This window comes from Aotus nancymaae, unplaced genomic scaffold (assembly GCF_030222135.1).
Source record: "Aotus nancymaae isolate 86718 unplaced genomic scaffold, 86718_ANA_hifiasm-v0.15.2.pri h1tg000007l, whole genome shotgun sequence".
Lineage (NCBI taxonomy): Eukaryota > Metazoa > Chordata > Mammalia > Primates > Aotidae > Aotus > Aotus nancymaae.
Window position 1 is genome coordinate 53,661,686 of NW_026988418.1, and position 23,663 is coordinate 53,685,348.

Sequence of the window (23,663 nt, forward strand, 5' to 3'; positions counted from 1 at the left end):
TTTGATGCTGGAGTCAATCTTCTCAAACCCTGCTACCGCTTTATCAACTAAGTTGATGTAATATTCTAAATCCTATGTTGTCATTTCAACAACGTTCACAATATTTTCACTAAGAGTAGATTCCTTCTCAAGAAACCACTTTCTTTGCTCGAGAAGCAACTTCTCATCTGGTCAGGTTTTATCATGAGATTGTGTCAATTCAGCTACATCTTCAGGTTCCACTTTATTTGGCTCAGCTTCCCAAATAGCTGGGATTGCAGGCTTGCACAAGCATGCACAGCTAATTTTTTATTGGGATTACAGGCTTGCACAACCACACCTGGCTAATTTTTGTAATTTTAGTAGAGAGGGGATTTTACCATGTTGGCCAGGATGGTCTTGAACTTCTGACCTCAAGTGATCCACATGCCTTGGCCTCCCAAAGTACTAGGATTACAGGCATGAGCCATGGCACTCGGCCTTCAGGTTCCACTTCTAATTCTAGCTGTCTTGCTATTTCTACATCTACAGTAACTTGCTCCACTGAAGTCTTGCATTCCTCAAAGTCATACATGAGGGTTGAAATCAACTTCTTCCAAACTCCTATTAATGCTGAAATTCTGACCTTCTCCCATGAATCACAATTTTTTTAAATGCATCTATAATAGCTAATCCTTTCCAGAAAGTTTTCAATTTACTTTGCTCAGATCCATCAGAGGAATCACTCTAGCTACGGCAGCTGTAGCCTTATGGAAAGTACTTAAATAATACAACTTCAAGGTCAAAATTACTCCTTGTTCCATGAGCGACACAGTGGATGCAGTGTTGGCAGGCATGAAAACAACATTCATCTTGCACATCACCATCAGAGATCTCGGATGACCAGGTACACTGTCCATGAGCATATTTCGAAAGATCTTTTTTTGTAGGTCTCAACTGTAGGCTTAAAATAGTCCATAAACCATGCCATAACAGAGGCACTGTCATCCAGGCTTTGTTGATTCATTTATAGAGCACAGGTAGAGTAGATTTAGCATAATTTTTACAGGTTCTAATGTTTATAGAATTGTCAGTGAGCATCGGGTTTCAACTTAAAAGTTACCAGCTACATTAGCCACTAACAAGAGAGTTCGCCTGTCCTCAGGTTTCAGCTTTGAAGCCAGGCATTTACTTTTCTCTAGCTATGAAAGTGCTACATGGCATCTCCTTCTAGTAGAAGACTGTTTCATCTACACTGAAAATCTGTTGGTTAGTATAGCCATTTTCATGAATTGTCATAGCTAGATCTGGGTAATTTGCTGCAGCTTCTGTATCAGCACTTGCTGCATCACTTCATGCTTTTATGTTATAACACGGCTTCTTTCCTTAAACCTCATGAATAAACCTCTGTTAGCTTCAAACTTTCCTTTGGAAACTTCCTCACCTCTCTTGGCCTTCACAGAATTGCAGAGAGTTAGTGTTTTGATCTGGATTAAGCTTTTGCTTAAGGAAATGTTGTGGCTGATTTCATCTTCTATTTAGACCATTCAAACTTTCTCCACTATTTGTGTTGGAACTAAAAGTTCTATGGAGTAGCACTTTTAATTTCTTTCAAGAGCTTTTCTTTTGCATTCACAAACTTGGCTAAATGTTTGCTGCATGAAGCCCATCTTTTGGCCTATCTCATCTTGTGACATGCCTTCCTCACTAAACTTAATCATTTCTAGGTTTTGATTTAAAGGGAGAGACATGTGATTCATCCTTTCACTCAAACACTAATAGAGGCCATTGTAGGGCTATAAACTGGCCTAATTTCAATACTGTTGTGTTTCAGGAATAGGGAGGCGTAAGGAGAGGGAGAGAGACAGGCAAGGAAGGGCCAGTTGGTGAAGTAATCACAACATATACAATATTGATCAATTAAGTTCACCATCTTGAGTGGGCATAGTTTGTGGCACCCTAAAACAATTACAATAGAAACATCAAAGATCACTCATCACAGATCACCACAACAAAACAAAAAGTTTGAAACATTGTGAGGATTACCTAAATGTGACACAGAGACATGAATGACCATATGCTGTTGAGAAAATGTGCCTGTAGACTTGCTTGATGCAGGGTTGCTGGAAAATTTCAATTTGTATAACACACAATAAATGAAAAGCATAATAAATCAGCACATAATAAAACAGGGTATGCCAGTGTAAGTTTATCCCAGCTTCAGCCTGCCATTTCCTACAGATAAAATTTAGTATGCCATCCAATCTTGAGACAAATGAAAACACAACATACCAATACTTATAGGATACAGCAAAAGCAGCATGAAGAGGAAAATTTACAGCTGTAAATATCTACGTTAAAAAAGATGACAAATTAGCAACTCACTTTATACATTAGGGAATTATTACCTGAGGAAAAAGAACAAACTAAACCCAAAGCCAGCAGAAGGAAGGAAATAATAAATCTTTAGAATAGAGATAAGAGAATATTGGTTCTTTTAGTCACAAATACTCAGGAGGCTGAAGCAGGAGGATCACTTGAGTCCAGGAGTTCAAGTCCAGCCTGGGCAACACGGGGAGGCTATGTCTCAAAAACAAAAACAAAAACCCCCCGCCTGAGCCTCCCTCTAATTAAAGAAAGAAAGTTGGTTCCTTAAAAAGATCAATAGGCCGGGTACAGTAGCTTAAGCCTGTAGTTCCAACACTTTGGGAGGCCAAGGCAGGTGGATCACTTGAGGTCAGGAGTTCGAGACCAACCTGGCCAACATGGTGAAACCCCGTCTCTACTAAAAATAAAAAAAATAAAAAAAATAAAAAATTACCTGGGCATGGTGGCAGGCACCTGTAATCCCAGCTACTCAGGAGGCTGAGGCAGGAGAATCATTTGAACCTGGGAGGCGGAGGTTGCAGTAAGCCGAGATCGAGCCATTGCCCTCCAGCCTGGGCGACAAAAGCAAAACTCCATCTCAAAAAGAAAGAAAAAAGATCAACAAGGTTGACAAAGGAATTGGAATTGACCATTTAAAAAAAAGAGAGAGAGAGAACAATACAAGTGACAAATCAGGAATAAAAGTGGGAACACTGCTAACAACCTTAAAAATTAAAAGAATCGTAAGAGAATATCATGAATAACTAAATGCCAAAAAACTAATCTAGATGAAATAGAAAAATTCCAAGAAACACAAAAATTACCAAAATGTCAAGAAGAAACAGAATATCTGAACTGACCTACGACAAGTAAAGAGATTGAATTAAGAATCAAAAAGTTCCCCAAACGGAAAAATCCAGGACTATGTGGTTTCACTGGTAAATTCTATGAAACAAAATTAACACTAATTATTCTCAACCTCTTTCAGAAATGGAAGATGAGACAACACTTCCTAACACATTCTAAGCAGCCAGCATCACCCTAATATCAAAGCCAAAGATACTGAAAGAAAACTACAAACAAATATCCATTATGAAAACAGACACAAAAATCCTCAACAACATACTAGCAAACTGAAACCGACAGCATATTAAAAGTATCATATAACATAACCAAGTGGGCTTTATCCCAGGAATGCCAGGATAGTTCAACATAGGAAATGCAATCAGTGTAACACATCACATTAACAGAACAAAGAAAAAACACTACATGATCATCTCAATGGATGCAGAAAAAGCATTTGACAAACTTCGACACCACTTCATGATTAAAAAAAAAAAAAAAAACTCAGCAAATGAGTAATAGAAGGAAATGTCCTCTACATGACAAAGAGCATCTATGAAAAACCCACAGCAAACATCATACTCAATGGTGAGAGACAAGTTTTCCCCCAATATCAGTAAAGAGACAAGGCTACCACTTTTACCACTGCCATTCAACATTGTACTAAAAGTCCGAGTCAGAGCAATTATGTAAGAAGAATAAATGAAAGGCATCCAAATTGGAAAGGATGAAGTCAGACTATCTCTATTTGTGGATGACATAATTCAATTCACAGAAAATCCCTTAGTATCCACACACACACACACAAAAAAAAATGCTAGAGCTAATGAACTAATTAAGCAAACTTGCAAGCACAACATCAACATGCAAAAATCAGTTGTGCTTCTATATACCAGCAATGAATGATCCAAAAAGAAAATTAAGAAAATAATCCATTTGCAATAGCATCCAAAAGAATAATTTAAAAAAAAAAAACAAAAGAATAAGCATAACCTTATGACTAGCATGGCCAACATTGTGAAACCCTGTCTCTACTAAAAACACAAAAATTAGCTGGGCATGGTGGTGGCCGCCTGTAATCCCAGCTACTCAAGAGGCTAAGGCAGGAGAATCACTTGAACCCAGGAGGCAAAGGTTGCAGTGAGCTAAGATCGCAGCACTGTACCACAACCTGGGTGAGAAGAGCAAAACTCCTCCTCCAAAAAAAAAAAAAAAAAAGAAGAGGAGAAAGTAAAAAACTTGTGCACTAAAAACTACAAAACATTTTTAGAAAAACTTAAAGGCCTAATTAAATGGAAATACTTCCATGTTCATGGATTTCAATACTTAATATAGTTAAGATGGCAAAATTCCCCCAAAGTGATCACAGATTCAATTCAATCCCTATCAAAGTTCTAAAGGCCTTTTTGCAGGATTGTAAAAGCTTATCCTCAAATTCATATGGAACTGAAAGGGTCCCTGAACAACAAAAACGATACTGAGAAAGAAAAAGGAGTACTCACACTTGCTGATTTCAGAACAGTGATTACAAAACTATAGTAATCTGTGTGGTAGTAGCAGAAGAGCAGACATATAGACCAATGGAATAGATTTTAAGAATCCAGAAATAAGCCCAATCATCTATGGCCATTTCCAACTAAGTGCCAAGACCATTCAATGGGGAAAAGAACAGTCTTTTCAACAAATGGTACTGGGACAACTGGATAACCAAGTGCAAAAGAATGAAGTTGGAAGCCTGTCTCACACCAGGTACAGAAATTAAATCAAACTGGATAAACAGTCTGAATTTAAAAGCTAAATTTGTAAAGCTCTCAGAAGGCATGGGTTGGATCTTCATGACTCTGGATTTAGCAATGGATTCTTAGCTTTGACATCAAAAGCACAAACAGTAAAAAAAATAAACACGGAAATTGAACTTTAACAAAATAAAAATCCTTTGCACATCAACAAATATTACTGAAATGCATTTGGGAAATGCTTAATATCCAGAACATATAAAAAAAACTCAACAACAAAAAGACAAGTAACTCAATTTTTTAAATGAGCAAAGGACTTGAACAGACTTTCTTAAAAGAAGAAATATAAATGACCAAGTCCATAAAAAGTTGTTTAACATCATGGCCATTAAAGAATTGCAAATCAATACTACAATAACATCACTTCGTACCCGTCAGAATAACTTTAATAAACAAACAAAAAAATGAAAACTAATAAGTGCTGACACTGATGTAGAGAAACAAAGACCCTCATATACTGCTGGTGGGAATGGTGAATCTACTATGGATAATAAGGTTAGAAGTTCCTATAAGTTAAGACAGAATTACCATATAATCCAGCTATTCAATGTCTAGATACACATCCAGGAGAAATGCAAACTCACGTCCACAGAAAATCTTGTATACATATGTTTATAGCACTGTATTCATAAATGCCAAATAGTAAAAACAACTCAAATATTCATTAAGGAATACTATGTAAATTACGGTATATCTATACAGTGAAATATTATTTAGCCATATAAAGAAATGAAGCACATGCTACAACTTGTATGAACCTTGAAAACATGATGCCAAGTAAAAGAAACCAGACACAAAAGTCACATATTCTACAGTTTCTTTCATATGAAATATCCAGAACAGGCAAATATACAGAGACAGAAAGTAAAGGTTACTTTACGGTGAAAGAAGGGGGCAAATAGAAAGTGACTATGTAATGAATATATGGTGTTTTTATGGGGTGATGAAACACTTTAGAAATTAGGGAGCTAGTCGTTGCACAAGAGTATACAGTAGTCCCTCCTTATCTATAGTTTTACTTTTCACAGTTTCAGTTACCTGCGGTCAACCACAGTCCAAAAACATTAAATGGAAAATTCTGAAATAAGCAAGTTACAGGTTTTAAATTGCTATTCTACGGAGCTTGACGACATCATACACCATCCAACTCTGAGGAACGTGAATCATCTCCTTTGTCCAGTGTAAGTGCTCTCCACCCATTAGTTACTTAGTAGTCATCTTGGTTATCAGATTGACTGTGATGGTATTGAAGTACTTTTGTTCAAGAACCTTTATTTCACTTAATAATGGTCCCAAAGTACAAAAGTAGTGATACTGGCAATTCAGGTATGTCAAAGAATTGAGAAACTGTTTCTTTTACATAAAAAGATGAAAGTTCTCAGTACGAAGAGAAAAAAAATATGCTAAGGTCACCAAGATCTACAGTAAGAACAAATCTCCTACTCGCTGAATTGCAAAGAAGGAAAACCTGGGTGTGGTGGTGTGTGCCTGTAGTCCCAGCTACTCGGGAGGCTGAGGCAGGAGAATCACTTGAACCCGGGAGGCAGAGGTTGTAGTGGGCCAAAATCATGCCACTGCCCTCCAGCCTGGGCGACAGAGCAAGACTGTCTGGAAAAAAAAAAAAAAAGAAATTTGTGCTAGTTTTGCTCTTGCACCTCAAACTCCAGAAGTTATGAACATGGTTCATAATAAGAGCTTAGGTAAGAATGAAAAGGCATTAAATATATGGGTTACAGACATGAACAGAAATCTATCTGACTGATGGCAATAAGGTTTGGTACTACCTATAATTTCAGGCATCCTCTGGAGGTCTTGAAATGTACTCCACGAATAAGGAGGGACTACTGTTCACTAAATACCAATGAATTGTACACTAAAAATGGTTAATTGAATGTAATGTGAATTTTACCTCCATTTAAAGAAAAAGAAAGTCAATCATAAAATGTCCCATATCCTGATGACACCCAATCTAGGACAAACTTCCACTTCCTTAGACCCTCTCCAAACTACCCAACTGAAGCCCAAATCCTGAAATAGGTTCCTTCTAATACTCTCTTAGTAAGACACCCCAAAGTTCCCTTTAGTATGTGCCCCATACTGCAACAGGTAAAAAATGTGTTCAACTGCAGGTGTCCTTGCTACTCTTTTTGGATGGAGGACATTGACAAGACTAACAATTTCTCAACAAAAACAACAGAAAGCAGAACACAAAGGAATAACATCCTCATTAAAAGAAAATAACTGCCAACTCAGAATCCTAAAAAATAATCATTCAAAAGTGAGGGTGAAATACAGAACATGACCAGACAACAAAAACGAAGAAACTTTCTCACTACAGACGTACACAATAAAGGATGCAACAGCAAGTGTTCTTCAAAAATAGAAAATGATCACAGTTGAAGAACTGAAGATGGAGGATAGAATAAAAAGTGATACAAGTGGTAAATATGTCGGTAAATCTATATAGCAAAAAGATGTCGTTTCATGGTGGCTACGATATATATGGAATTTAAAAGCACAAGAGTATAGTAGCAAATAAATTGAGTAAAGGGTAGAGTATAGAAGGGAATGAATGGGATTAAAGTGTTTTAGGTTTCTTGCATTGTCTGGAAAGATAAAACAATGAACAAATTATTGAGTTAATCTAATTTACTTGATTACATTTAATTTATTAACATTTGATTGAATTAGATCAGGGGTACATTCTGTAATCTCTAGGACAAGAGGTCTGAAAAGTGTGATCTGTGGGCCCTGGTGGGCATCCCTAAGACCTTATTAGTGGATCTTCAGAAAAACAAAACTATTTTCATAAACAATACTAACACCTTATCTGTCTTTTGCTGCCATTCTCTCACAAGTGTACAATGGAGTTTTCCAGAGGCTATATAACATACAATATCTGAACACAAGCAGATATGAGACTCCAACTGCCTTCTATCAAATGAGACATTAAAGAGATTTTTAACACATGTAAAACAATGGTACTCTTCACACTAAATTTTGTTCGGGAATGTATATTTTTCTCAAAATGGTGTTATGTTAACATGTAATGGAATATTTTAAAATAAACTAATAAACATTTAAAATTTAATTTCAAAAGCAGTAAATATTGTTCTCAACTGGGATCAATATACTTGGAAATGTCTACAGACTTCCTGGCTGTCACACTGGGTGAGTACTACTGGCATCTAGTGAGTAGAGGTTAGGCAAAAAATCCTCTGACGCATAAAGAGTCTCCATGTACACACAGTCTACAGAAAAGAAAATTATTGGGCCCAAAATGTCAACTGTGCCAAGGCTGAGAAGCAACCTTGATATAAGCAATAAATATCCTGATATAATCATATAAATAAAAGCTATCTTAAAAAGTTCAAAGGGATCCTGAGAACAAAGAATTTCAGTCTCACTGAGCCAAACAAATGGATAATTTGCCATTCATGAACTGTAAGACCTAATATCATAAAGATGTTAACTCTATCTCAATGAATAGATTCAAGTTTTATAAAACTGATATGACTAAAAATTTATGGAAAGCAATGAGACAAAGTAGGAGGACCTGTCTTGGTAGATATAAAGACTTATCATAATGCCATGTAATTAAAACACCATGGTGTTGGTGCTTTGGATAAACCAAAGTAGACCAATGGTGGGAAAAAAACAAAAAAAAACAAAACAGAGTCCATAAACAGACCCATAGATATACTACAGTCACTTTATTTATGTCAAGGCGATACCGTAGAGCAGTAGGGAAGTGATCTTTTTAATAAATGTCATATAAAACGTATATTCACATGTAAGAAAAAGTGATCTCTATGCCTCACATATTATACAAAAATCAGTTCTAGACAAAAGGTAGATGTAAATATATAATAAACAACATACAAAACAATAATCAGTTCTAGGTAGATGGTAGAAAGCAAAATAATAAAGATTCTAAAATGATGTTTCTCAATCACTAGTGACACCCTGGCTAGATGTTTGTTTTGTACATTGTAGGATGCTTAACATTCTGTACACATTGTAGGGCACTTACCAGCACCACTAGCCCAACTCGCTAGATGACCAGAGTACTGCACTCACTCAGTTATAAAAACTAAACATGTAGTCACACTGCCAAATGTCCCACTGACATGGTGGGAGATGTGGGGTTAGAGATGAGGGAACTGCCTCTAGTTGAGAAGCATAGTTTCAGAGCATAAGAGAGTTTCTTCATGTCCTTGGAGCAAGAAAAGACTTCTTAAATGGGACACAAGCAGCATTAACAATAAGAGCAAACAATGATAAACTGGACTATACTAAAACTAAGACCTTCCTTTCATCAACAGGTAACATTAGGAAGGTGAAAGTCAAGCCAAAGTGGATTATATCTATATATTTTTGAAATGTAATAAAGAGTCAGTATTTAGAGCATATAAAAACTCCTAAAAACAAAAGAAGTACAGAAACCCCAATAGGAAAAAAAGGGCTTGTATGCATAAACTATATAATTCCTATTAACCAGTAAGACAGACAGAGAAAGCTCAATAGGAATTTTTTTAAGGTGGTAGGGAGAGAAGAGACTTTGCAAAAGAGGATACCCAAACAACTAGTCCATTTATGAAAGAGTATTCAATTTCATTTGGATCAGGGAAATACATCTTTCAGAAGAATAAAATTAAAGAGGATATTAATACCAAGTGTTGGTGGGGATACAGAGCAACAGGAATCCTCATTGACTTGATGGGATTGATACAATCATTTTGAAAACAATTCTTGCATCATCTTCTAAATTTGAACATACATATGCTGGTCATACCAATGACCCAGATTCTATTCTTGGTATACACCTAATATAAATGTTGCACATATGCACTAAGAAACATGTACAAGAATGTTCACAGCAGCATTATTCAGCCCAAATGTCTTGTAGTAGCATGACAAATTGTGATAAAATTATACAAGTGAACCATAGCTACATCTGACAAAATTCCCAACTCTCAAATATGTTGAACAAAATAAGCTAGACAAAATAATATTTCTGTTTAATTCTATTTCTATAAAAGTTCAAAAACAAGCAAAAAAAGGTTATTTTCTTTGAAGTTAGGCAAGTGGTTAATCTGGGAAAGAAAAAAAGGGAGTGACTGAGAAAAGAAACATTGGGGTTTCTGGGTTGCTGGCAGTAATCTATTTCTAGATCTGTGATGGTCATGGAGTGTTTATTTTGTGGTGATTCACTGAGCTGTACCCTACACTTCATGCATTTTCCTTTAAGTATTATATTCAAATTTTTAAAATGACACAGAACACTATATTTTATATGCTTTGTATGTGACCTAGAAAGCAATACGTTATACAAATACCTTAACAATTATGGTATTAGATGTCAATTGCTTGGGAGTAAAAATACGTCTGGAAAAAATAACTTTCTTCTTCTTATAATTCCAGATCCTTTGTCTAATTAAATAAAACAATTACAATATCTTTAAAAGGACTACTTGATTTTTCAATATACTGCAAGAAGACATCATTCAATATATTTAATTTTTCTGTTTACCTTTAAGTTTTAATCTTTTGAAAAAATTTCAATTTCTAACTTTATATAAGAGAAAATAAAATATATACCTTGGAAAACATTAATTACTATTAAAGGAAAGTTGAAGATGTTTGTTTCTAATATTAAAAATCTATTTTCTCACATTTAGACAAAGAAGAGGATTAAGACGGAATGATAAATGACACCTGACCTAAAGGAGATTTCTATCAAACATTTATATACTTCCCTACCCACCAAAGTAAGCCTTGGTTTATATACTTATATTCCGTGACATTCTAATAAAACTCTGCAATACCAATTATTTTATTTGCAAAAGAATCAAACATTTACTGTATTAAGTTGCTCAGTATCAAACAGTTGCCCTCTGAATTTAATCATTTACACAAAACAGTACAGTTAACTGCATACAATCTGATTCATTTTTAAGCCACATAGTGCCACCAAGTGGTAACAAATTCTTTTTCCAAAATAGCACACTGAAGCAACAGAAAAAGCTATACTGGAATATTATACTGGAATGGAAAAATCAATCTTTGAACAAATGTAAATAAGATTGTGAAATATCTTAGTATAAAACTTTAAGAGGTCAATTTTTTTGAAAAAGTGTTGTATAAATTATCTTGTGATAGAGTTTAGTTTTAAAGTTAAAAATGTTTTTGGAAAGCAAGGAACCATGAATATAATCCTGTAGCATTTACTTTTTGTTGCTTGTTTTTAAATTCCCCACATTTCATTAGAAGACATAAATAGTTTTACTAATTAATGAAACATACACACATACACACTAACACAATAAAAGACCTGGAAGGTTTCGTAACAATCTGTTACCTTTGTTAAGTATGGGGAAGGAGTGAGGAGAGTAAGTTTTGCTCTTTAGTTAATATTTGTATTAATTTGCTATAATAACAGAAAACACTATACTGGATCTGTATAGCTAGAACTGCCTCTTAACAAAGTCCTACAACTGGTGGCTTAAACAAAAATTTATTGGTTCAAAAATCTGGGAACTGGAAGTCCAAGACAAAAGTGTCAGTAGGGTTAGTTCCTTCTGAGGGCTGTGAGGAAAGATCTGTTTCAGATTCCTGTTTGGCTTCTAGAGAGTCATCTTTTTCCTTGTTTTCTTCACATCGTCTTCCTTTGATTAGTGTCTGGGTACCAAATTACCCTTTTTTATAAGGATATCAGTCATAATTGGATAAGAGCCCACCCTAATGACTTCATTCAACTTGATTACCTCTGTAAAAATCCAATCTCCAGGTTGGGCGAGGTGGCTCATGAGGTCAAGAGATCAATACCATCCTGGCAAACATGGTGAAACCTTGCATCTACTAAAATATAAAAATTAGCTAGGTGTGGTGGCATGCGCCTTTAGTCCCAGCTACTCGGGAGGCTGAGGCAAGAGAATTGCTTGAACCCAGAAGGTGGAGGTTGCAGTGAGCCGAGATCACACCACTGCACTCCAGCCTGGTGACAGAGCAAGACTGTCTCAAAAAAAAAAAAGAGACCCTATTTCCAAGTAAGGTTATACTCTGAGGTAGAGGGGGATATAATTCAACCCTTAACACTATTCTTTTCTGAAAATTTTGAACATTTTTCTTATTTAAAAAGAGGACAAAAAATAGTTCCTAAAAGTTGTAAAATAACAGAATACTATTTTAATTTCATAAAATGTTATCAGCAAAACGGATTAAATTTGGATGTAAGTAATAAGAGTCATACAGTTCATATCCAATGCACTTTGTCCTAAATCCCATCTCCCACCAACTCTCTTTCTCAATGTACTCATATTGGCTTTGCTATTTCTTGACTACACTCTGGGTATTTAGCACTTAATATTCTCTGCCTGAAGTTCTTCCTCCAAATACACATATGGATCAGTTCTTTCACATTCGTATCTATCTCCTTCTTAGTTCATCATAGGCCATCCAAAATAAAGTTACTAGGAGAGCACTCTCAGTAACTTTCTATGCCACTCTCTGCCGATACTTTTCTTTATGGTACCAACACCTGATACATTATTATTTGATCAGTTAGTTTTTTCTCTCCACTACAAAGTAAGCTTCTTGAGGACAGAGACCTATTTTGTTCACTGAAGTACCCTTGACATCCAAAATAGTGCCTAGAGTGTTAAACACAATTTGTGACTACTTTTCTGTTCCTTATCATAAGTTTCTTAAAGTTAATCCACCTCTGACTTCTAAGGAGAATCTACTGTTCCCTCAACTATTCATTTTCTATACACAGTCATCTTTCCACTTCTCTGTAAAACACATTTTCCCTTCTCTCAAGTCATAATCCCAAATCTTTTTCACAGTTGAAATGGCTTTGCCGTGCCCTGCCTATCTCTCCACTGTAGTCTCAGACTCTGTTCCCATCAGTTCTCAGTGATCCAAAGTACTGGCCTTCTCTCAAATTCCCCAAACGTTCCTCTTCAACATAGAGCCTCTGTCCATGCAGTTCCCTTGGTATGGAATCCTCAGCCCTCCATCACACAAATCTAGTTAACTTTAACTCAGCATCTCCTTCAGATCACAGCTCTCAAGGTCACTTACTCTGTGAAGCTCTCCTCAATCCACTCTGTGTCAAGTTCCTTTGACATATGCTCTTACAGAACTGTTCCTTTCAGAGCTCTTTCAAATATTCAGTTGATGACTACTGATTAATAAATATCTCTCTCCTAATGGACCTAAGTTCCAAAACACAAAACACAAAAATCTTCCCTGTGATTCCAACAGAATGGAAACCAATTCTTCTATTGCATATGCTGTTTTGAGCAACTAAAAGGTAGTAGTCAACCTAATGAAGGAACACAGACAAAACAGGCCAACTATAAGTGAATACGACCCTGAAAATAGTCAACCATTGGAATTAAATATAACAAATTTTCCTTTTATTAACTTCAACTTAACTTTCATCAGACACATTGCCTATTTCTGGGTAGCCTCCTCCCCCTAGCCACCAGTGAGTACACAAAAAGATCCAAGCTTATTTTAATATTCAATCATGCAATCAATTTAAAAGTGTATGAAAACTAATAGAAATTGTCATTATATACCTTATCTCAATTAGTGATATACCTAAGCCATAGCTTTACTCACATTTCTAATCATCAGTCATTTTGGAGCATTTTATAAATATTTAATATACAAAATCTCCTATGTCTCTAAATGTACTGATATGTACTGAAAACTTTAAAGGCTGTGTATGAGATATAATTTACAACAGGATATCAAAATATAGTACTGAATAGGCAACTTTTAGTCCCAAAATTAAAAATTTATCAACCAGCTAATTTCCCTTCAAACTGTATATAAACATTCTAATATATTTCAGTTTTGGGGGTGAGCCTCTCATTTTAATGTGATGTGTGAGAAACAGACTTTTTATAATGGTTCTAATACTAATCATTACTATTTCTCTGAAATAAGAAAATAAGGATAATTTAAATCTCTGCCACATTTACTGTTGTATCATTAATTTTCTGATGCCTAAACAATGACTATTCCCAGATTAAACTGTGTAATTTTAACAGACTGTACAAACTTACACTGCTTCCTTAAATATCATAGTGGTATTTAAAGTGGACTGAATACAATTTTTAAATACCTTTGAATAATAAATGATATAAAATACATTGTAACTTGCTTTCAGATTTATGATTCTTTTCCTAAATACTTTAAGTATACCTTTCAAGATATACTGACAAATAAATACATTTAATATAAATAAATACATTTATCAGTGTATCTTGAATGCATATATGCATACCTAGATGCATTTATCCTATATACTTGCCATAGCAAACCAAAAGTCACACATCTGATTCAATGCACCACATCTTGTTATTACATTCTAAAAGTATGGTTAAACATTCATTATAAAAATCAAAGTCGTCATTGTTGGCAAATTTTCTTCAGTAAGCAGCATCTGATAATCCCAAATAATTTAATTCCACTCATTAATTTATTAGCTATAAAGGCAACACTTTGAATGCAATGTTACAGATTGAATTGTGTTCCCCCCAAAATTCATATGTTGAAGCCCTAATACTAAGTTAAAATGAAGCCATTAGGGTAGGCCGTAATCCAAACTAACTAGTGTCCTTATAAGATTAGGACATACAGAGAGACACCAGGGATGGACATGCACTGAGAAAATGCCATGTAAGGACACAGCAAGAAAGTAGCCATAGTGATTTGGTTAGCCATCTGCAAACCATCTTGGCCTCAGGAGAAGCCAAGCCTGCCAATATCTTGATACTGGACTTCTAGCCCCCAGAAATATGACAAAATAAATTTCTATTGTTTAGGCTACCCAGTCTGTGGTACAATAGTCACCCCTTATCTGCAGTTTCACTTTCTGAGGTTTCAATTACCCAGTCAACTATGGTCTGAAAATATTAAATAGCAAATTCCAAAAATAAACAATTAAAACCTTTCAAATTGCACACATTTCCGTGTAGTGTGATGGGCAATCCCACACTGTCCTCCACTATCCCACCCTGATTATGAATGAACCATCCCTTTGTCCTGTGTATCCATGCTGTAGATACTCCCTATTAGCCATCTTAGTTATCAGATCAATTGTCTAGTATTGTAGTGCTTGTGCTAAGTAAACCTTACTTTACTTAATTGTTCTATTATTATTGTTTTAAATCTCTCATTGTGTCTAATTTATAAATAAACTTTATCATAGATATGGATATGTAGGAAAAAAACAGTGCATATAGAGTTCTGTACTGAGGTTTCAGCATCCACTGGAGGTACTGGAATGTATCTCCCATGGATTAAGTCTACTGTAGTTTCTTATGGCAGCTCTAGCAGACTAATATACTCAAACTGGCAAAACAAGTAAGATGTTTTAAATCACACTGCATTTAAGTTCTACTGTGATATACATGAATATTTCTATCTTCTGAAAACACAAAACTAAGGTCACCTCCAACATGCTTTATGATAAATGCTGAGATGTGAGAATGCCAGTTTAGACATATGAACAACTTTGCCTAAGAAAAGATTTGGTTCTACCTATTCATATTATTGCAACCCTACACAGAAGGAGATTAGTAACTGGAAAAGTACCTATGTTAATTTCCTTAAGTAAACAACTTAGCTCCTATACAACTGATACATAAAATGTGGCTCTCCTTTCAGCCCATACGATAGAAAACTTGTATTCAGGGCCCTTGCAAATGACCTTAATCAAAATAATTTGATAAATATCCTTTCTTGTGGCTGAGAAAATTCTAGAACTAGTATTAAGAACCTAGCTGTGCTTCAGATAAACTTGGGAAACTTAAAAAAAAAAAAAATAGACGAGGCCAGGCGTGGTGGCTCACGCCTGTAATCCCAGCACTTTAGGATACTAAGGTGGGCGGATCACCTGAGGTCAGGAGTTGGAGACCAGCCTGACCAACATGAAGAAACCCCATCTTTACTAAAATTACAAAATTAGCCAGGCATGGTGGCGCATGACTGTAATCCCAGTTACTTGGGAGGCTAAGGCAGGAGAATGGCTTGAACTGGAAGGTGGAGGTTGTGGTGAACTAAGAACACACTACTGCACTCCAGCCTGGGCAACAAGAGTGAAACTACATCTAAAAAAAAAATAAAAGAGAGACTGTACAACTCCTGCCCTGGAATTTGATTCCACTTCACTAAGGCCTACAGACTTTTTAAAGCACCCCATGCAACTTGGATATGTAGCCAAAATAATCTAGAGAATTTTTAATTATTTCTGTACTTGAAGCCTTTTTAAAAACTACTAATGTTCAGTCCCCTTCTGAAAAATTCCAATCTAAATGACACTGGCAACGGGGAGTGTGTGTGTGTGTGTGTGTGCGCGCGCGCTCCCGCGCGATATCTCCTTTGGCATTGTAACATGCAGCCATAAGTGACTCTGGCAATGGGGGGTGGGTGTGTGTGTGTGTGTGTGTAATACCTCCTTAGGCATTGTAATGTGCAGCCATAGTTGAAAACAATGGTCTAGAGTTCAGATATTATAGGATTATCATGTGCTGTAATTAGTGTGAAGCATATACAACCAAATATTGGAGTATATAAGTGATTATCTATTAAAAAATATACTATCACTTATATTCCATTGAACTGTAAGTATACATTGTAATATGGCTTCATTATGAAAGTTATCTGCATACCTTCATTTATCCAGGTAGTAAAGAAAGAACCTCAAACAAAATACTAGCAAAAACTCAACAGCACATGACAAGGATTATACGCTGTAACCAAGTGAGATTTATTTCTGGAATGCAAGGATAGTTCAACATAAAAAAAAAATCAATGCACAGCACATTAACAAAAGAATGGACAAAACTCATGACCATCTCAATTGATGCAAAAAAAAATGACAAAATTCAATATTCTTTTGTTAATAAACACATTCAACAAAGTAGGAATCGAAGGAAACAACTTCAATATAATAAAAGCAGCATCCGAAAAGCCCATTTCTTTGGTGGTGAATACAGTCTTGCTATGTCACCCAGGCTGGAGTGCAATGGCGTGATCTCAGCTCACTGCAACCTCTGCCTCCCAGGTTCAATTGATTCTCCTGCCTCAGTCTCCTGAGTAGGTGGAATTACAGGTGCATGCCCCCACACCCAGCTAATTTTTATATTTCTAGTAGAGATGGGGTTTCACCATGTTGGCCAGGCTTGTCTTGAACTCCTGATCTCATGATCCACCCACCTCAGCCTACAAAGTGCTGGGATTACAGGCATGAGTCATGATGCCCAGGCAAGAAAAGCCCACTTCTACATAACATTGTACTAGAATTCCTAGCCAGAGTACTTAGGAAAGGGATGAGGAGAAGAGATGGGAGGGAAGCAGGTAAGGAAGGTGGGAGGGAGGGAGAGAGGGTGGGAGGGAAGGAGGGAGGCAGGCATCCAATTTAGAAAGGAAGAAGTAAAATTATCTGTTCATAGAGGACAGGATCTTGTATGTAGGAAACCCTAAAGACTTCATACCAAAAAAATTATTAGAATGAAATAATTCAGCAAAGTTATAATATACACAATGAAAAGACAAAAATCAGCTATGTTTTTATACAGTAACAATGATGAAACCGAAAAGGAAATTAAGAAAACAATTACAATATCACACACACACAAAAAAAATACTTAGGAATACACTTAACCAAGGAATACACTTAACCAAAAGGCTGGTACACTGAAAACCACAAAATGTTGCTGAAAGAAGTAAAAGACAGAAATAAATGGAAGCAAATCCCCTGTTCACAGACTGCTAAGACTTACCATCAAGATGTCAATACTAGACAAAGGAATACACGGATTGAATGCAATCCTATCAGAATCTCAATTCTTTTTCAGAAATGGAAAAACGTAACCTAAAATTCATATGGAATCTTAAGGAACCCCAAATAGCCAAAACAATCTTGAAAAAGAACAAAGTTGCAAGTGTCACACTTCCTCATTTCAAAACTGCAAAGCTACAGCAATCAAAACAATGTGATACCAACATGAAAACAGACATACAGACCAACAGAATAGAATAGAGAGCCTGGAAATACACCTGTGTATGTGGTCAAATCATTTTCAACATCCTTGTCAAGACCATTCATGGGAAACAGACAGTTTTTTCAGCAAACTGGATAAATACATGTAAAAGAATAAAGCTGGACTCTTAACTTGCACCATATACAAAAACTCAAAATGGGCTAGGTGCAGTAGCTCGTATCTGTAATTCCGACACTTTGGGAGGCCAAAGAGGGTGGAACTGCTTGAGCCCAGGAGTTTGAGACCAGCCTGGGCAACATGGCAAAACCCCATCTCCACAAAAAATACAAAAATTAGCTGGGTGTAGTGGCACACACCTGTAGTCCCAGTTACTAGGGAGGCTGAGGTAGGAATGAGCCCAGGAGGTCAAGGCTGCAGTGAGCTGTGATGGCGCCACTGCGCTCTGGCTTGAGCGACAGGGTCTCACTCTGTCTCAAAAACAAATAACACAGAAGAAAAACATCATGACATTAGATTTGGCAATGATTTATTGGATCTGACAACAAAGGCAGAGGCAAAAAAAGTAAACATAAATCACAGTATATCAAACTTAAAAACTATGTCTCAAAGAAAATAAGAAAATAAAAAGGCAGCCTTCATAATGGGAGAAAATATTTGCAAATTATATATTCCAGTAAGAGGTTAAAAATCCGGAATACATAAAGAAACCCTACAATTAAACAACAAAAAACCGAATAAGATTTTTAAAATGGGCAAAGGACTTGAATAGACATTTCTGCAAAAATGATGCACAGATGGTCAAAAAGCATATGAAAAGATGTTCAACATCACTATTTATTAGGGAAATGCAAATCAAAACCACAATGAGATATCACTTCACACCTATTAGGAATAGAGGAAAACTACCTCAACATCATAAAAGCCATATATATATCTATTTTTTAAATTACTTTTTTTTTTTTTTTTGAGACAGAGTTTTGCTCTTATTATCCAGGCTGGAGTGCAATGGCGCGATCTCGGCTCATCGCAACCTCCGCCTACTGGGTTCAGGCAATTCTCCTGCCTCAGCCTACTGAGTAGCTGGGATTATAGGCAGGCGCCACCATGGCCAGCCAATTTTTTGTATTTTTAGTAGAGACGGGGTTTCACCATGTTGACCAGGATGGTCTCGATCTCTTGACCTCGTGATCCACCCGCCTCGGCCTCCCAAAGTGCTGGAATTACAGGAGTGAGCCACCGTGCCTGGCCTAAATTAATTTTTTAAATTCTGGGGTACATGTGCAGGATGTGCAGGCTTGCTACATAGGTAATATGTGCCATGGTGGTTTGCTGCACCTATCCAGGTATTAAGCCCAGCATGCATTAGCTCTTCTCCCTAATGCTCTCCTCCACCTCGCCCTCCCCGAACAGGCCTCAGTGTGTGTTGTTCTCCTCCGCATGTCCATGTGTTCTCACTGTTCAGCTCTCACTTATAAGTGAGAACATGTGGTGTTTGGTTTTCTGTTCCTGTGTTAAATTTGCTGAGGATAATGGGTTCCAGCTTCATCCATGTCCCTGCAAAGAACATGATCTTGCTCAAAAGCCCCACAGCAAACATCATAATGATGAAAGGCGGAAAGCTTTTCCTCTAAGGTCAGGAATAACACAGGTATCACCAGTTTTGTCACTTCTATTAGACATAGTACTGAAGTTCTAACCACAAAAATTAGGCAAGAAAAAGAAATCAAAGAAATCCAAATTGAAAAGGAGTTAAAACCATCTCTGTTCACAGATGATATGATCTCATATGGAGAAAACCCTAAAGAGTCCACAAAAAATTACTGCTAACAAATGAATTTGGCAAAGTAGCAGGACACAGTTAACACATAAAAATCAGCTGCATTTCTATACACTAAAAATGACTGATCCAAAAGGAAATTAAGAAAATTCCATTTATAATAACTGAAAAGAATAAAATACTTAGAAATTAATCAACCAAGTCAAGACTTACATGATGAAAACTACAAAGCATTACTGAAAGCAATTACAGAATACATGAATAAACGAAAACATTCCATGTTCATGGATTGGAAGACAATACTGTTAAGATGTCAATACTACCCACAGCAATCTACAGATTCAATGCAACCCCTGTTAAAATCTCACTGGTAGTTTTTTTTGTAGAAATAGGAAAACCTATCCTTAAATTCACATGCAATCTCAGTGGACCCCAAAGAGCCAAAACAAACTTTAAAAAGAACAACGAAGTTGGAGGCCTTACACTTCCTAATTTCAAAACGTACTAAATATCAACAGTAATCAAGACAATGGTGGTACTGGCATAGACAGAGACATATAAACCAATGGAACAAAACAGCCAAGAAATAAACCTGTGTATTTATGGTCAAATGGTTTTTGACAAGGGCGCCAAGACTACAAAACAGAGAAATGATTCTTTCCAATTCATGGTACTGGGAAAACTGGATATCCACATGCAAAAGGAAAAAGCTACACCCTTATCTAATACAATATATATGAATTAACTCAAAATGGATAAAGACCAAAACATAAGACATAAAACTATAAAACTCCTAAGAGAAAACATATGCCAAAAACTTTGTTACCCTGGATTTGGCAATAATTTCTTAGCGATGGCTCCAAAAGCACAAGTAACAAAAGAAAAAATAGAACCAGGTGTGGTGGTTCACACACCTGTAATCCCAGCATTTTGGGAGGCCAAGGCAAGTGGATCACTTGAGGTCAGGAGTTCAAGACCAGCCTGGCCAACATGGTGAAACCTCGTCTCTAGTAAATAAACAAAAATTAGCCAAGAGTGGTGGCCTGCACCTGTAGTCCCAGCTACTTGAGAAGCTGAGGCATGACAATTGCTTGAATCCAGAGGCAGAGGTTGCAGTGAGTCAAGATTACACCACTGCACTCCAACATGGGCAACAGAATGAGACTCTGTCTAAGAAAACAAACAAACAAAAAAGATGAATTGAACTTTGTGAAATGCAAAAATTTTTGTGGAACAAAAGACATACAGAGTAAAGACAACCAATGGAATGGGATTCTGCAAATAATACATCTATTAAGGGATTAATATCTAGAACATATACAGAACTCCTACAACAGAAAAAAAACATGATTAAAAAATGGGCAAAAGACTTGAATAGACATTTCTCCAAGGACATACATATGGCAAACAAGCATATGAAAAGATGCTCAACATCACTAATTATTAGACAAATGCAAATCAAAACCATAATGACACATCACTTCATAGCCGCTATCAAAAAACAAAAACAAAATATCAAGTGTTGGCAAGGACGTAGAGAAATAGGAACATTTGTCCACTGTTGGTAGGAATGTCAAAAGGTGCAGCCACTACAGAAAACTATGGTGGCTTTTCAAAAAACTAAAAATAGAATTACCATATGATCCAGCAATTCCACTTCTAGGTATATATGCCTGAAAATTGAAAGCAAGGTCTTGAAGAGATATTTGTACACCCATGTTCACTGCAGCATTATTCACAATAGGTGAATGGTGGAAGCAACAAAGGTGTCCATCAATGGACATCTAAACATGTGTCACGTACATAAAATGGAATATTACGCAGACTTAAAATGGGAGGAAATTCTGCAAAATACTGTAACATGGATGAACCTTGAAAACATCACATTTGTGAAATAAGCCAGTCACAAAAAGACAAACACTATGTGATTCTGCTTATATGAAACACTCAGAGTAATCAAATTCAAAGAGGCAGAAAAATGGTAATTTCCAGGGCCTCAGGAGTGGAGAAATTGGGGAATTGTTGTTTAATAGGTATAGTTTCAGTTTCTCAAGACAAAAAGTTATGAAGATGGATGGTGGTGATAAGTGCACATTATAAATGTACATAGTAACACTGAACTGTATTTAGAATTGGTTAAAATGGCAAATTTCATGTTACGTATATTTTACCATAATAAAAAATAGTTTGAAAAGAATTACCAATGGGGATGAGGTGAAGATGAATAAACAACAACCATGTCTAGATTTGCTCCAGAATAACCTGAGGGGGAAGAAAAAATGGGTGAAAGTATAAATGGGTGAAAGTATAATAAGAGTATACATATATATTTTCCTGTGTAATATTTATTTCAGTGAATTATTTTCATATTTACTAAATTATTTTACTACTCTGATGAGAGCAGTATAACATAGGCTTTAAAAGCATAGAGGCTCAAGTTAGACTACCTCCTTCAAATCCTAGCTCTTCTATTGTTAAACTCATATTTTAGTTTTGTTATCTGTAAAATAAGAATCAAGTTAATGTTTTAAAAAGTACTTATAACACTGCCTGGCATATAGTAGCACTATATATATGTTAAATAAGTCTGTATTTATCATGGTTTTGATTTTTAATCAGACAAAAAATGTCTGTGTTAAGTATAGAAAAAGTTCATATAAACTTTTGTTAAAAAAATAAATATAAGGTAACCATGGTTTTTGTTTTTAATCAGTTAAAAAAATAGAAGAGCCAGTCAACTATAGAGGGTGCTGCAGAAGATGTCAATATTTAGTACTTCAGTATCTTGTCATAATTTTACGTCATTCAACTAACAGGTGGTTCAGTTTACAATCATAAATATCAAGAGAAAGTGACTTCCTAGTAATGAGCTGCAGGAGATGCTACCCCCAAAATATGGCACCTTGGCATCTGAGAAAACAGCAGAAGCAGGTAGGTGTCTCTGACTTTCTCCTTCTTTTCTCCCCTGAAGCAGGCCATAAAATCCAGGAAAGTCATTCTTTGATTTTCTCTCCCTTCTCTCCTAAAACCTTCCTGGGATAGGTGTCTTGCTTTACATAAAGGGAAGAGGTGTGTCACATAGGGATGCCAAGAAGAATCTGAAGAATCTGAACAAACAGGCTTTGCTAAGTTCACCCCAGTTTATCAACATTATATCATACCCTTTTGGTCTCTAATCATACTCCTGCATGACTGTCCATAGTAATACAGCTTTCTGTTGTTTTGTCAAGTCTTCAATATTTGAAATCTCCCATGCCACGCAAAACTTTTATTAAGTAAATCTGTATACACTTCTCTTGTTAATCTGTCTTTGTTAGAGAGATCTCCACCATGAATCTAGGGGTGGGTGATGAAATATACCAGAATGACATCCCATATACCCGGGACTACATCACTCCTTCAAGGTAGAGGCAGGATTTGAGCCAAGCTTTCTTGGATGAGTTAGATTTCAAGGATAGAAATAAACTGAGGATAAGACTGGTGAAGAAGATATGGGTAAGGATGAAAGTGTGAGGATTTTTTCAAATAACAATGAAAATCAATTAGGCTGCAGCAAAATGCTTACTAAAAAATAGGAGAGGAAACTGTTGATTAGAAAATAAATCTGGAATCTCCCAGGTATAATACCTAAGAATTAAAATTTATCCTTAAGGAGTAATTAATGTTTTTGAACAAGTAATATAATTAAGGTTGTAACTTCCTAAAAAGTTGAATTGAATGGTCTTATCCAAATGAAATGAACTCAGACAGATCATTTAAGATGAATGTAACAGACATGCAAACAAAAATAACAATGAGAATGCAAAGAAAAAGATAAATACATGCTATATTACCAAAGTAAAAGCAAAAAGACTTAGTAACTGACCAAATCTTTATAACAGAAGATAAACAATGTAA

At 36.0% G+C, this 23,663-nt stretch overlaps 1 protein-coding gene across 13 annotated transcripts in view; it reads right to left on the minus strand.

Moving 5' to 3' along the window:
* Window positions 1–23,663, minus strand: part of ZNF644 (zinc finger protein 644) — a 105,853-nt gene that overhangs the window by 39,050 nt on the left and 43,140 nt on the right. For 2 of the 13 annotated variants that reach the window (XM_064372605.1, XM_064372606.1), the window contains exon 2: window positions 21,968–22,028. The exons of the other annotated variants lie outside the window; for them this stretch is intronic. The gene's annotated coding sequence lies outside the window, so the exon portion shown is untranslated. The remainder of the gene's footprint in view (window positions 1–21,967; window positions 22,029–23,663) is intronic. 13 annotated transcript variants of the gene reach the window in all.